Source organism: Lynx canadensis, chromosome D1, assembly GCF_007474595.2.
Source record: "Lynx canadensis isolate LIC74 chromosome D1, mLynCan4.pri.v2, whole genome shotgun sequence".
NCBI classification, from domain to species: Eukaryota; Metazoa; Chordata; class Mammalia; order Carnivora; family Felidae; genus Lynx; species Lynx canadensis.
Window position 1 is genome coordinate 105,505,063 of NC_044312.2, and position 12,439 is coordinate 105,517,501.

The 12,439-nt window shown below is 50.0% G+C and overlaps 1 protein-coding gene across 2 annotated transcripts in view; it reads right to left on the reverse strand.

Annotated features, from left to right (window-relative positions):
• VPS37C (VPS37C subunit of ESCRT-I) overlaps positions 1 to 12,439 on the reverse strand; it is a 28,464-nt gene that overhangs the window by 12,858 nt on the left and 3,167 nt on the right. The window lies entirely within an intron of this gene.

The window sequence follows — 12,439 nt, forward strand, 5'->3', positions numbered from 1 at the left end:
AACACGAGGCTTAATTATCCCTATTTCAGAGATGAAAGGAAGCCCAGAAACAAACAGGGTATTACCCAAGGTCCTATAAGCTGTTGGGGTCACACCACGGGAGGCCCAAGTCTCCTTCCACCCCTGCTGCTGTAACATCACAAGCACCTCTGCCCCACCTGCCCTGCCCTTCGCAGGAGAGCCACGAAGATGCTTTAGTTATAAGGTTGCCCGAGATGCAGAGATTACAATCCCACGCGAGCACGCCAATTATCCAGGCCCATCCTGGGTCCCCACCTCCGGGACAGAGGTGGCTCACGACCCCGCCCTCCGACAACAGCTCAGGCCTGGGCTGGCAAGTGTAATCTTGTAGGGATTTATCGTGGCTTCCCCTGCCCTTGGAAGCTCCCGAGGCCTTTCAGAAGTCACAGAGCCACCCCCTGATTCTCAGGGCCACCCGGTGAGGCTGAACACAGCAAGCACTTCTCTGAGTTCAGAATTTGGAAAAGGAGGGGCGAACAGGACATTCTGCCCAAGGCCCGCAAAGCAGGTGCCCCTGAAGCCTGGGCACCCACCGCCAGGAAAATCCAAACCGGCACTCCTCAAAGCAGCTGTGACCAGGGATGTTACAACGCAGAGAACTGGGACATTATGGAGAAGTCATCTGGGGACCCCCGGTCCACGGGCTTTGCTTCTGGAACCTGACAAGTGCAATCACCATGCCCCTCAGCACCCCGGGCCCTGACTCAGACCCCCTTCTGCTGGCCAAGTTGCCCAAGAGGATGCTGGGTACTTCTCAGATGGGGTCTGCAGGAGGGGACAGAGGAAAAGACATGGGCCCCCTTGAAGGCAGGGGGATGGTCTTGTTCACCTGTGTCTCCCCAGTGCCTGGAACAGACCCTGGCCCACTGATAGCTCACAGCAGGGCTTCCAGAAAAAACAGACCACGGCAGGGAGGGAGAGGACAGGTCAGTCAGCTGGCAGACAGTCATATGCAAGATGTGGAGATTCGAGAACAGGCCTACTTCCCTTTACCACGCCTTCCTTCATCTCTCTATGCCTTCACTGAGCAAATGTTTATGGGGCAATTACTACCCGCCAAGAACTGCACAAGACCCCAACTAAAAGGAGGAAGGATGATTGGGGGCAGAGGGGTGCAAATAAACTCTGAGTTTTTGCTATGCACCAGGCACAACCCCAACATATAAAACTGAGGCCAGGGGCACCTGGGTGGCTCAGTCGGTGAAGCATCTGACTTCGGCTCAGGTCATGATCTCACAGTTCGTGGGTTCGAACCCCGTGTCGGGCTCTGTGCTGACAGTTCAGAGCCTGGAGCCTGTTTCGGATTCTGTGTCTCCCTCTCTCTCTGCCCCTCCCCTGTTCATGCTCTGTTTCTGTCTCAAAAATAAATAAACATTAAAAAAAAAAATCTGAGGCCAACTCCCCTCGACGCAATTCAGTTTTTATTTATTTATTTTTGAGAGAGACAGAGACAGCGTGGGCAGGGGAAGGGCAGAGAGAATCCTAAGCAGGCTCAGCGCTGCCAGCACAGAGCCCGATGCGGGGCTGGAACTCACAAAACCGTGAGATCATGACCTGAGCCGAAACCAAGAGTCGACGCTTAACCGACTGAGCCACCCAGGCGCCCCTCGATTCAGTTTTAAAAAGCAAAAACCTTGAGAACCCATCACGGTGAATGCAGGGACGAGGGGACGTAGCACAGGTGGGGACCAGTGGAGTGAGGAGGGGAAAGGTGGACGGCTCTGAGGGGTGGGGGTGTCAGAGGCCTGCAAGTCCTCACTGAAGGGGGGCAGCTGGTGTTGGGACAGGAGCCAGAGGGCCAAGGGCGGGTGACAGCAGGGCCCTTGTAAGGAGCCGCTACAGACCCACACAGCTGAGAGAGGGGAGGAGAAGGCTGGAGGCGCAGGCAGGTGGCTCTACAGCATTCACAAGTACAGCGAGATAACACCTCTGTTTGGGGGTGACACCATCGACCCAAAGGGAATCAGACTGGGAACAAAGTGGGAAAGGCAACGCATGTGCTAATCTGCGCTCCCTCCGCAAGGAGAGAAAAAGTCACTGTTTCCTTGCTAATAAAAAGGAAGAAAAACTTTTTGTTTTGTCCTGTTTTGTCTCCTCCGCAGCTCTCACCTACACCCGAGCTCATGAACTCGGGCAGCCACCAGGGCCAGGCAGGCACTGGCGTCAGGGGCCAGCCCAGCGCAGGCACCTCCTGCAGGAAGGAGGGCGGCCCAGAGCCGCCAGGTCTCCCGGGGAAGCCAGGAATGCAGATGCAGGGGACACCTCTCCCTTTTTAAAATTCCAGTAGCCAACACAAAAGTTGTAAAACGACGAAACGCCGGGTGGGTCCCTCCATGAGAGACACGTGCCCGGAGGACAGATGCCACAGAAAAGCAGGGAGGACAGGGGGATGAGGTGACAAGGGCATTGCATGGGCACCCTGGGCCCACCTTTTGCCACCAAGCGCTGAGAATGGGGGCCGACGAGGCTGAAGCAGCCACCAGAAGCAAGGGGACAGGCTCGCAGGTGCGGCCCCGGGGCCGGGGTAGTACGCACACAACCAGGAGGGGAAACGAAGTCTCCGGCCACTGGCCCTGCATTTCTCAGTGTCGCCTTCTTTCCATCACTTGATATCTTGGCTACATCGATCTCACACGTCCGGAACAAGAGGAACACGATCTAGCGAGGATAGCGAGGCCCAAAGGTGACTATATGATACCCTGGGGGGTGGAGGCCAGAGGAAGTGCCCTTTCCCGCTGCTCCCTGGGGTGGCGTGGAGGGGGCTGAGGATGTCTCGAGGGAGAAGGGTGCTGGGAAGGGTTCAAACTCAGGGCTGCCTTCCAGATCTGTCCTTGATGGGGGAGAGAGGGGGACAACGCGCTGGGGCTCTTGCTCAATCTCCATCTTTGCCAGGACTGTTCAGCTCAAAAACAAATAGTTTCAACTGATATCAGATCCTTTACAAGGGTAAACGCTAAAAAAAAAAAAAAAAAAAAGTAAGGGTGCCTTTAAAAAGTCGGTAGGGCATCCTGATTCTTGATTTCGGCTGTGGTCATGGCCTCACAGTTCGGGAGTTCGAGCCCCATGTCAGGCTCCATGCTGTCAGCCTGGAGCCTGCTTGGGATTCTCTCTCTCTGCCCCTCCGCCGCTCACCTGTGCACGTATGCACTCACACGGGCGCTCTCGCTCGCTCTTTCTCTCAAAATAAACTTAAAAAAAAAAAAAAAGAAAGCAGAGGGGCACCTGGATGGCTCAGTCGGTTAAGCATCCGACTCTTGGTTTCAGCTCTGGTCACCATCTCACGATCTTTGTGAGTTCGAGCCCTGCGCTGTCAGTGCCCAGCCTGCTTGGGATTCTCTCTCTCCCTGTCACTCTCTGCCCTACCCCCTCTCTCAAAAATAAATGAACTAAAAAAAAAAAAAAAAAGTAAAGCAAAATGCAGTATTTTCTGAGCTCAGATCAGAACAAGGTATGCCAGCCTCGGAGCTGCCTGGTGCCTCTTACGCCCCTTGTCTCTGTCTGAACAGTTAATGCCAACTTTCCCCCAACAGGATGCAGAGAAAAGCACGGAATGTGGACTGATGCCCAGGGTCTGCGCTTTGGCTCCACAACCCTGGAGCTGTGTGACCCTGATCAAGTCTCTTCACCTCAGTTTCCTTACCTGGAAAATGGGCTCTGTGACGATAATCCTACCATAGGGGTTTTGTGCCTCAGATGAGCACACGGCCCCGAGATGGCTTTGCAAGCTCCAGAGCATTGAACAAATGTTAATTATTCTGCCTCTTGGGGGTAATCCGATGATTCGGGGCGCCTCCTGACGCCCCTGGAGCTCAATATCGAGTCAAGCAAAATGACTGCCATAACTGAATCGGGACCCAGACTGTGACTGGGCAGGGTGCCTCTGGATTTCCCGGCTCCCGGCTGGAGATAAAGCACAGGTTCCAGTCGCTCCCCTCCTCACCGCTACCACACCACACTGACTTGCAAGCTACTTCAAGCCCAAAATCACCCTGCAGGGAGCGTTGTAAAGGCCGTGGGCTTCTTGTACATTTCCCACAAGTAGCAAGTAGTTACCATAGCAACCTGTGCAGTTCCCTATGCCTGAGTTAGAGAGGCCTGGCCCCATCCCACCCCTCGTGTCAAAAACACCTGCGGTTGCCTTAGAAACCTTCCTATTCCTGCAGCTTAATGAGGATATATTTGTTGACCTGATCTAGTTTTCTTTTCCTAAAATGATTCTAGCTGCTCACCCAAGTACCAGACCATTCAGTCACTTGACTTCCGACAGGACTTAATAAAAACAGATCAAACCATCAGGCACTGCTCACCTGGCCCAAAGCACCATCAAACTGACCTTTCCTTCAATTTGAAAAGTTGGTACGTAAGCACCAGAAGGGAGCCTTCTTAAGTTTTCTCTCTTTCTAAGGAATTTCTGAGGTTGGGAACTCCTCCCCACCCCCCAGTGCTAAATAGTTACGACAGCATGAAGGGAAGTGGAAAGAGTTCAGGGCTTAAGAACCAAATATTCCTGGACTGAAATCCCAGCTTGACCTTTTACTAGCTGTATGACCTTGGGCAAATTATTCCGCCTTTCTTACTGTTTCTCACTGGTGAATGGGGCTAACACTACCAACATCATGAGTTGTTGTAAGGACTTAAAGAGAATTCAGCGAGATCACTGCTAGAGGTGCTAGAAAAACCACCAGGCAGGCGTTCGGTAGCATTAATTCACACGCTCACACCTTACTTTTGGAAAATGCTGCCTGACAACCTGGCCAGATACCCAGCTAGGCTCAGGAGGGAGGGCAGGTCCCCAGGAAGGCTAAGGATGTGGCTTTCGGAAACAGGCTCCAAACCAATCTGAACAGAGATCCTCAAATATAAGTGCACCTGTACATCGACGGAGGGATATACAACCTCTCAGGACGAGGCTTTCGGAAGGCAATTGTCATCTTTACATAGTATTTATGTAACAACCACGTGCTCCTCAGGTCTACTGAATAACTCTATCTGACCCCCTTTTCCCAGAGGCAGGCCCCTAAGTGAGAAGATCCAGGAATGATGAGCCCATTTACTGTGCCAGACGCAGGGGGCACTCCAGAGTGGCCCAAGACTTCTGCAAACTGCCTCTACGGGCTAAGTGGCCAGGCTGGGGGCGGGGGGGGGGGGCAGGGGGGGTGTCCATCAGCAGGGGACAACCTATGGAGCCTGAGCCAGACAGCAGGGTGTGGAGCCCCTGGTTACATAAAGTCCCTGGATGACCCAGCCCGTCCCCTAAAGGGACCCTTCCCATGCCCGCGGGGCATATTCCCCTCAACAGCATTCCTCAACGGCATTCCAGGAGTGACTACCTCAACCGTCACCTTTTTCCCTCCCCAAACCACACTCTCTGCCTGACCCCCATTTCCATCATACCCTCAGCTTCGCGCCCTCGCTCCCGATCTTCCAGGCCACCCGAGACACCTGTGATGTCCAATCACCAGGTTGTATCTGGTCATTGCTCCAGAGTGTTTTGATCCGGGCACCTTTGGATTAATTTTTGGAAGCACTGCTTCCGGCGCCCTCCACCCTCCAGCTTCCCTGAAAGCCAGCCATCCCCTCCCTCCCTGGTCCCCATCCCTCCAGCTGTCAGGACCTCCACTTCCATCCTCTTTTCCCACTTGCCCGGCGCACCCTGTTGCTTTGCTAGTTTTCCAAATTTCCAAAGTTGTTCTCCTTTAAAACATTCCCCCAAGCCCCCAGGGCACAGAACAGATTCCCGGAAGCCATGCTCCTCCCAGAAGGGGGAGGGGGGAGAGCCCTAGTCTCCCAGCTGGTCTCCCCCAAAGCCTCAAGGGGGCCCTCAGGGCACCCTCCCAGAGCACATTTTGAAACGCCCTGCCCTCATCCCTCACCTATGCCCAAGCCCCCCTCCTCCACTCTGTTGCAGCTGTGATATCTCAGCAGCAGGGCAGAGGGAGGGAGGAAGAGAGCAGGATGAACATTTTGGGAGAAAGAGCAAGAAATGCTTCCCAGAGGAGAGCTGACATCTGAAGGACAGGCAGGCATTCGCAGGATGGGGAAGGCACGGGAAAGGACTTTCCAGCCCGGGGAAGGCAAGGGCAAAGCCAGGGTCATTCAGCTGGGAACTCCTTGGGGGCAGGGGCGAACCAGGCTTCGCTCAGTGCCCCTCCCCAAGCCTCACTGTCCCACCAGCACAGAAGGAAGGAGGACAGTCCCCACGGATGGCGTGCAGAGCACTTGCGAGGTACAGGGCGGTGTTCTAGGCGCTCTGCGTGCAGCAGCTCGTATGGTCCTCACAACGCGCCTTCACGGCTGTGTCCCCCTCGGCTTTTCTCGCTTTACAGACAAGACACCTGCGTCGAAGGAGTCTCGTGCCTGACCAGTCTCACAACGAGGAAATGCTAGAGCCTGAGTGTCACTGAGGGGGTCTGGCTTTACGGCCCGTCCCCCCCACCGCCACACTCCCATCGCCTCTCGGTCAAGCGCATGTCCCTGGAACGCAGTGCCCGGCCCCGGGGAAAAACTTACTAAGTGCTCGTTATTACTGATGCCTTTCGATTCGACTTCTAAAAAACAGGGCCTGGTCTCTCTCGATAGCACTGGGAACACTACCTCCTTCGGGCCTCGGCCCTGCAGGGAAAGCCCAGTGGCTAACGGCTCTGGAAGACACACAGCCCTGAGCCTTCGGTCACTACTGGCTAGAGACCTTGGGCAGGCTACTTCACCTCTCTATACCTCAGTTTCTTCTAGAAGACAGGGTTTTGACGGGGATGAAATGAATCACTGCCCGGGAAGTCTAATGCCCGGCTCTCAGGCCAGACTCAACGAGCGGTCAGGATCTTCATCACCAGGGCTGAGCTCCCACATGGCCCGTTCCCTCCCTGGACACTGAGGAGGCGGAACTTAAGATTCCTCCAGAGACGCCATCAATCAACGGCACAACATAAATCCAATGGCTGGATGTGACTCAGATCAATAACGTTCCGCTTCAGTCAGGATGGTGGCCAAGAAACAGGTTACTTGACAAGTAGCCCATTCTTGAAATTTCCTGACAGGGAAACACAACCCAGACACTCTGCAAAGCCTCTTCCTTCTCTGGCCCACGGCTCAGTGAAAAGAAAACCGTCCACACCCACCTGCCATTTCCTTCTTCCTCTGCCCCAACTGTTCAGGTGATTCAGGAAGGTGCTCAGCCTGCAGCTGTCGGCCTCCCCACACCCGACACTGGCTAATCTGCACGGAGCAAGCTGAGCTGGCAGCTTCAATCATCCGTTTAGGAAGGGTCAGGATTGAGGTCAAGGCAAAGGCACACTCAGGACACATATCCAGGAGTCTGTATGAGGACCCTCGAGGTTTGTCTATTCAAAGTCCAAGGCAATGAAACTCGCTGTTCTTACCGGTTTGGGGCCATCCTAGGCTGGTAGAAGGTGAGACACCTGTAGACCCTACCCTCCGCCGATGACGTCTGACACTATGAACTTCTCGGTGCCCCCCCCCCCCGCACCCCAAGGTGGGCAGGTGTGCCGAGGGCAACAGGGTAGCCACAGGAAAAGAGAAACTAGGCCAGAGCCTCCTCATATCTGCTCTCGACTCAGGCAGGGCTCCTCGAAGGTCATTATCAAACAAGCAAAGGCCATTACCAAATAGGCAACGCCTTATCAGCGGCTGCCCTGGGCTCTGCACTCATTTTCATCCTCTGGCAGAATGCCCACTCCGAGCCAGCCTCTCCAGCAGCTGCCCATCTGGTTCTAACAGACTCCAACCTCACCAGCCCTCTCCCACAGACCCCAGTAATCTCTAAAGGACACAGCCAGTCAGGGCACTCACATCCCTGCTTAAACCTTCCATAGCTCCCCAGTGCTTTGGTATTATATTCAAAATCTTTGCTCCTTGGCTTGACAGGCAAGGTCCTAGATCAACTGATCCCAAACCTCCCTTTTCATCTAGATCGCCCTCCACTCCCTCATGGGCTGCTCACCCTGCCCCAACTCTCTGTTCTACCCACTGGTCCCAGGACAGGCAACAGGCTTCCAATCACTGTGCACCTGTATAAAGATGAGTGGGACGGGGACTCTGCCCCCAAGGCGTTCCCAGCCCTGCCATCCAGCCTTTGCTCCTCCTGCTCTTCTGCCTGGAATACTCTGTCCTCTGCCTCCTCCAGCTTGAAAATACCTGTCCAGCCTTCAAATGCCAGCTCCTTCTCCCACCCTCCCATAGTGTTCTGGAAGTACCACCCAGCATTTAGGATACAGGAATCAGCCAGACTGTGAGCTCCCCAAGGGCACAGCCCACACAGCCCGTGTGTCACTCAGGTCTGCAACCCAGCACTGGGTCAGTGCCTAGCACACACAAGGCGCTCGATGAGAGCTGACCGCAAAGGGCACCTGCTCTTGGCCAACACATGGGAACAGGGACTAGATTTCTCTCCTGCCTCAACCAACCAAAAAGCCAGACAAAATAAATAAAACAATAATTTTTCAGACAATGGGCATCAGGCATTTCGGGAAAGTGATTTCTGAGAGGCAGGAACAACTGCCCTAGCTCACTGCCCAGAAAGGGGTTCCAGGCCACGATGCAGGGAGAAAGTACCCAGGCAACGCCTGCCAGTCTTGGAGCCCGACAGTCTCCCCGGGTTGGGGAAAGCAAGCTGGGAGTCCAGGGAGGTCAAGGCAGCCAGACTTTATAGGGCCTAAAACCAGAAAGGAGATAGCTACACAAAGGGAGAGCTCTGGAAATCTATGAAGGGTTCCCCTCCACTTTTTGGCTGCAGAGTACAGATCAGGATCAGAGGGAACGATCCTTGGACCCAAAGTTGAGCCAAGAATAATTTCTGTCTCAGCCAAAGTGGAAAACCTAGCATGAAGAAGGTACTGCCTTGTTCTGATCCCACATGACAAAATTAAGAGCGAGTCTTTAAAGGATGAAACTGTTTCCAAGTAACTTAACAGTGTCCCAAAACAATGCCAAGAATATTTATAGAAATACAGAAATATCCAGCACCCATAAAATTCTCAACATCTGACATCAATCAAAAATTACCAGACATACAAAGAAGCAAGAAAGCTTTTCCCTTAACAGAAACAGACTCAGAAATACAGATAACAGGGACGCCTGGGTGGCTCAGTCAGTTGAGCGTCCGACCCTTTATTTTGGCTCAGGTCATGATCTCACGGTTTGTGGGATTGAGCCTCGCATCATGTTTCAAGCTGACAGCACAGAGCTCGCGTGGGATTCTCTCTCTCCCTCTCTCTCTGCCCCTCCCCTACTCGTTTGCATTCTCTCTCACTCTCTCTCAAAATAAAGAAACTTAAAAATATGTATACAGATAACAGAATTAGCAGAAAATGACATTAAAATGGCCACTATAACCATGTTCCACATATTCAAGAAGCTAAAAGAAACAACTGAGTTGCAGAGATGGAAACTATGATGTCTGAGATAAAAAGTATACCGGGCAAATGTAGCAACTGATGAGGCAAACGACAAAAGCTTGATAAACCTGAAGAAGCGACAATACGGACTATCCAAAACCACCACAAAGAGAAAAATAAAAAGACCGGGGAAGAAAATGAAGGGAGCATCAGAGAGCTGTGCAACAACTTCAGGCATCCTAAATACATATTAACTGGAGTCCCCAAAGGAGAGAGAGAAAGGAGAACACAGAAAGTATCTGAAGAATTAACTCGACTCTCCAAATTTGACAAAATCTATACAAACCCACAGATCCCAAAAACTCAGCTGACCCAAGAACAAGAAACCTGAAGAAAAGTACACCAAGGCATATCATAATTAAATTGTTCAAAACCAGCAATAGAAGAAAAGCTGCCAGAAGGAAAAAGGGCACATCAGGAATGGAAGCCCGAAAATCAGAGACACGACAGATTATTCATTTGAAATAATGCAAGCCGGAAGACACTGGAACCACATCTTTAAAAATGCTGAAAGTACGAGTCAATTAAGAATCCTATACCCAGGGAAAATGCCTTTCAATACCAAAGGCAAAATAAAGACTCTCTTAGGCATCCAAAAGCTGAAAGAATTCATCACCTGCAGACCAGCACTGCAAGAAATAGTAAAGTGAGAAAGACTCTGAAACAAAATGGATTTACACAGAGGGATGGAAAACACCAGAAATGATAAACATGTAAGTAAATATATTTTTTTTCTTTTTGATCTCTTTACAAAATAATCGGCTGTTTACAGCAAAAATCATCACAATGCGGGGCACCTGAGTGGCTCAGTTGGCTAAGCGCCCAACTTTGGCTCAGGTCATGATCTCACAGCTCCTGAGTTCAAGCCCCACACCAGGCTCCCTGCTGTCAGCACAGAGCCCACTTCGGATCCTCTGTCTCCCTCTCTCTCTGCTCCTCTTCTGCTCATGCACATGAGTTCTCTCTCTCTCAAAAATAAACAATTTTAAAAAATAATAATAACGATGTATTATGGGATTTATAACACATGTACAAGTGAAATGTGTGGTAACAATACAAAGTCCAGGAGGAAAGTAATAAATGTATACTATTGTGAGGTTCTTATACTATATGTAAAGTGGTATAATACCATTTGATGATAGACTGTGCCAAGTTAAAGACTCAAACTATGAAGCTTAAGGCAACTGCTAAAAAACAAACAAAAAAGAGTTATAGCAAATAAACTAGGCAAAGGGAACAAAATGAAACCATAAAAATTACTCAACCCCAAAGAGACCAGAGGAAAAAGGAAATGGGAACAAAGAATATTGGGCAAACTGAAAACAAATAGCAAGATAATAGTTAAGCCCAACTTAATAATCGTATTAAGAGTTAAGCCCACTTAATAATCGTATTAAGTGTAAATATTCTAAACATCCCAATTAAAAGGCAGAGATTACAAATTGAATTTTACAAAATGCAAAACCTACCTATACGTTGCTTACAAGAACCCACTTTAAATACGAAGGCACAAATAATTTAAAAGTAAAAGAATATAAAGAAATACACCAAGTAAACACTAATTTTTTGAACACTATCCATTTTTAAATTGTGGTAAAACATATACAACATGAAATTTACCATTTTAACCTTTTTTTAAGTTTTTTGTTAATGTTTATTTATTTTTGAGAGAGACAGACAGAATGTGAGCAGGGGAGGGGCAGAGAGAGAGAGGGAGACACAGAATCCGAAGCAGGCGCCAGGCTCTGAGCTGTCGGCACAGAGCCCGATGTGGGGCTCGAACTCACGAACTATGGGATCGTGACCTGAGCCGAAGTCAGATGCTCAACCGACTGAGCCACCCAGGAGCCCCCATTTTAACCTCTTTTAAGTGCACACTTTTGTGGCATTAAGGGCATTCACACGGTTATATTACCATCAACACCACCCATCTCCAGAAGTTTATCATCCCAAAACGAAACTCTATACCCATTAAACATTAATTCCCCATTCGTCCTCCTCAGCCCCTGGCAACCACTATTCTGTCTGTCTCTATGAATTTAACTACTCTCAGAACCTTACGTAAGAGAAATCATGCAGTATTTGTCCTTTTGTGACTGGCCTGTTTCATTTAGCATTATTTCTTCAAGTTTCGTCCAGGTGGTACTATGTGTCAAAGTTTCCTTCCTTTTTAAAGCGAGATAATTTCTATGTATGTATCACATTTTGTTTATCCATTCATCTGTCGATGGACACTTGGGCTGCTTCCACGTTTTGGCTATTGTGAACAATGCTACCGTGAACATTGGTGTACAAACATATTGTTTGAGTCTCTGCTTCTACTTTTTTCGGGCATATACATAATTGGAATGGCTGGGTCCTACGGTGATTGTGTATTTAATTTTTGGAGGAGCTGCCATACTGTTTTCTGCAGCAGCCGTGCCCTCGACTTTCCGACCAGCAATAAGGGTTCCAATTTCTCCACATCCTGTTGCCACCACTTCTGGGTTTTTTGTCATTTTGATTCGCATCTCCCTAATGACTAGTGACGTTGAGTATCTTCATGTGCTTAATTGGTCATTTGTGTATCCTCGGAGAAATGTCTATTCAAGTCCTTTGCCTATTTTAGTCATATCATTTGTTTCTGTTTTCTATTTTGAGTTGTAGTTCTGTATACATTCTGGATATCAATCCAACAATGTTTTGAAAGCTGGATTGCCTACATTAATATGAGACCATGTAGATTTCAGAGCAAAGAATATTACCAGGGACTGAAAGGGTCAATTCATCCAACAAAAACACTCCAAATGTTTATGCACTTAATAACAGAGCTTCAAATTGCATGAAGCAAAAACTGATAAAACTACGAGGAGAAATGAACAGACCAACAATTACAGTTGTAAGTTTCAATGACCCCCCCCCCTTTTTCAATAACGGATAGAACAAGTAAACCGAAAAGCACTAAGCAGTTAAGACCTGAACAGCACTACCAACCAACTCAGCGGACATTTATACCACACGCCAGA